General features: G+C 41.6%; 2 non-coding genes across 2 annotated transcripts; both read right to left on the bottom strand.

Annotated features, from left to right (window-relative positions):
* Positions 1 to 792: 792 nt before the first annotated feature.
* trnay-gua lies at positions 793 to 881 on the bottom strand. Its single transcript is given in 2 exon segments — positions 793 to 828; positions 845 to 881. It is a non-coding gene; the product is annotated as a tRNA-Tyr (tRNA).
* A 1,038-nt stretch (positions 882 to 1,919) lies between these two features.
* On the bottom strand, positions 1,920 to 2,004 carry trnal-uag. Its single transcript is given in 2 exon segments — positions 1,920 to 1,955; positions 1,970 to 2,004. It is a non-coding gene; the product is annotated as a tRNA-Leu (tRNA).
* Between the last annotated feature and the right edge of the window lie 1,583 nt (positions 2,005 to 3,587).

The raw sequence follows: 3,587 nt of genomic DNA on the forward strand, positions 1-3,587 counted from the left end.
CTAAATAATTGCAGACGAACTACACGGAATTAGCAGAACATGTCTCTGTGTTTTACCTTCTAGCGCTGGATGTGGACAAGCTCAGCTTGTCTGAACATATCAAGCAAAGAAACCCATCTTAGCTTCTAAAAAATCAGAACTACACAGAATTAGCAGAACATGTTTCTGTCTCTGCGTTTCACCTGCTAGGACTGGATTGGACAAGCTAAGCTTGTCTGAACATTTCAAGCAAAGAAACCCATCTCGGCTTCTAAATAATTGCAGACGAACTACACGGAATTAGCAGAACATGTCTCTGTGTTTTACCTTCTAGCGCTGGATGTGGACAAGCTCAGCTTGTCTGAACATATCAAGCAAAGAAACCCATCTTAGCTTCTAAAAATATCAGAAGAACTAACAGAATTAGCAGAACATGTTTCTGTCTCTGCGTTTCACCTGCTAGCACTGGATGTGGACAAGCTAAGCTTGTCTGAACATTTCAAGCAAAGAAACCCATCTCGCTTCTAAATAATTGCAGACGAACTACACGGAATTAGCAGAACATGTCTCTGTGTTTTACCTTCTAGCGCTGGATGTGGACAGCTAAGCTTGTCTGAACATATCAAGCAAAGAACCCATCTCGGCTTCTAAATAATTGCAGAAGAACTACACAGAATTGGCATAACATATCTTTGTCTGTGTGTTTTACCTTCTAGCGCTGGATGTGGACAAGCTAAGCTTGTCTGAACATATCAAGCAATGAAACCCATCTCGGCTTCTTGTTTTGTCAGGTGGACACAAACATAAAGCAACTCCTTCGAGCCGGAGTTGAACCAGCGACCTAAGGATTTCTGACATTATGAATCTACAGTCCTCCGCTCTACCAACTGAGCTATCGAAGGGAACGCATCACTTTTGAGAACACCCAATAACAAGGACATGGACATAACAGAAACCTTTATTACACTGTGGAAATGCTTGTTTAAAACTGGTTCATTGTTGACTAAAGTCAGACTTACCTGCTTGAAATAATTGCAGAAGAACTACACAGAATTAGCAGAACATGTTTCTGTCTCTGCGTTTCACCTGCTAGCACTGGATGTGGACAAGCTAAGCTTGTCTGAACATTTCAAGCAAAGAAACCCATCTCGCTTCTAAATAATTGCAGACGAACTACACGGAATTAGCAGAACATGTCTCTGTGTTTTACCTTCTAGCGCTGGATGTGGACAAGCTCAGCTTGTCTGAACATATCAAGCAAAGAAACCCATCTTAGCTTCTAAAAAATATCAGAAGAACTACACAGAATTAGCAGAACATGTTTCTGTCTCTGTGTTTCACCTGCTAGCACTGGATGTGGACAAGCTAAGCTTGTCTGAACATTTCAAGCAAAGAAACCCATCTCGGCTTCTAAATATTGCAGACGAACTACACGGAATTAGCAGAACATGTCTCTGTGTTTTACCTTCTAGAGCTGGATGTGGACAAGCTAAGCTTGTCTGAACATATAAAGCAAAGAAACCCATCTCGGCTTCTAAATAATTGCAGACGACTACACGGAATTAGCAGAACATGTCTCTGTGTTTTACCTTCTAGCGCTGATGTGGACAAGCTCACTTGTCTGAACATATCAAGCAAAGAAACCCATCTTAGCTTCTAAAAATATCAGAAGAACTACACAGAATTAGCAGAACATGTTTCTGTCTCTGTGTTTCACCTGCTAGCACTGGATTGGACAAGCTAAGCTTGTCTGAACATTTCAGCAAAGAAACCCATCTCGGCTTCTAATAATTGCGACGAACTACACGGAATTAGCAGAACATGTCTCTGTGTTTTACCTTCTAGAGCTGGATGTGGACAAGCTAAGCTTGTCTGAACATATCAAGCAATGAAACCCTCTCTCTTCTTGTTTTGTCAGTCGGACACAAACATAAAGCACCTCCTTCGAGCCGGAGTTGAACCAGCGACCTAAGGATTCTGACATTATGAATCTAAGTCCTCCGCTCTACCACTGAGCTTCGAAGGGAACGCATCACTTTTGAGAACACCCAATAACAAGGACATGGACATAACATAAACCTTTATCACACTGTGGAAATGCTTGTTTAAACTGGTTCATTGTTGACTAAAGTCAGACTTACCTGCTGAAATAATTGCAGAAGAACTACACAGAATTAGAAGAACATGTCTCTGTGTTTCACCTGCTAGCGCTGGATGTGGACAAGCTCAGCTTGTCTGAACATATCAAGCAATGAAACCCATCTTAGCTTCTAAAAATATCAGAAGAACTACACAGAATTAGCAGAACATGTTTTCTGTCTCTGGCTTTCACCTGCTAGCACTGGATGTTGGACAAGCTAGCTTGTCTGAACATTTCAAGCAAAGAAACCCATCTCGCTTCTAAATAATTGCAGACGAACTACACGGAATTAGCAGAACATGTCCTCTTGTTTTAACCTTCTAGCGCTGGATGTGGACAAGCTCAGCTTGTCTGAACATATCAACAAAGAAACCCATCTTAGCTTCTAAAAAATATCAGAAGAACTACACAGAATTAGCAGAACATGTTTCTGTCTCTGCGTTTCACCTGCTAGGACTGGATGTGGACAAGCTAAGCTTGTCTGAACATTTCAAGCAAGAAACCCATCTCGCTTCTAAATAATTGCAGACGAACTACACGGAATTAGCAGAACATGTCTCTGTGTTTTACCTTCTAGCGCTGGATGTGGACAAGCTCAGCTTGTCTGAACATATCAAGCAAAGAAACCCATCTTAGCTTCTAAAAATATCGGAAGAACTACACAGAATTAGCAGAACATGGTTCTGTCTCTGCGTTTCACCTGCTAGCACTGGATGTGGACAAGCTAAGCTTGTCTGACATTTCAAGCAAAGAAACCCATCTCGGCTTCTAAATAATTGCAGACGAACTACACGGAATTAGCAGAACATGTCTCTGTGTTTTACCTTCTAGAGCTGGATGTGGACAAGCTCAGCTTGTCTGAACATATCAAGCAAAGAACCCATCTTAGCTTCTAATATTGCAGAAGACTACACGGAATAGCAGAACATGTCTCTGTGTTTTACCTTCTAGCGCTGGATGTGGACAAGCTAAGCTTGTCTGAACATATCAAGCATGAAACCCATCTCGGCTTCTAATATTGCAGAAGAACTACACGGAATTAGCAGAACAGTCTCTGTGTTTTACCTTCTAGCGCTGGATGTGGACAAGCTCAGCTTGTCTGAACATATCAGCAAAGAAACCCATCTTAGCTTCTAAAAAATATCAGAAGAACTAACAAACAGAATTAGCAGAACATGTTTCTTTCTCTGCGTTTCACCTGCTAGCACTGGATGTGGACAAGCTAAGCTTGTCTGAACATTTCAAGCAAAGAAACCCATCTCGGCTTCTAATAATTGCAGAAGAACTACACAGAATTGGCATAACATATCTTTGTCTGTGTGTTTTACCTTCTAGCGCTGGGATTGGACAAGCTAAGCTTGTCTGAACATATCAGCAATGAAACCCATCTCGGCTTCTTGTTTTGTCAGTCGGACACAAACATAAAGCACCTCCTTCGAGCCGGAGTTGAACCAGCGACCTAAGGATT

Source organism: Micropterus salmoides, unplaced genomic scaffold (genome assembly GCF_014851395.1).
Source record: "Micropterus salmoides isolate LMB-PRFRI ecotype aquatic unplaced genomic scaffold, ASM1485139v1 Ms_hic_scaffold_4567, whole genome shotgun sequence".
Lineage (NCBI taxonomy): Eukaryota > Metazoa > Chordata > Actinopteri > Centrarchiformes > Centrarchidae > Micropterus > Micropterus salmoides.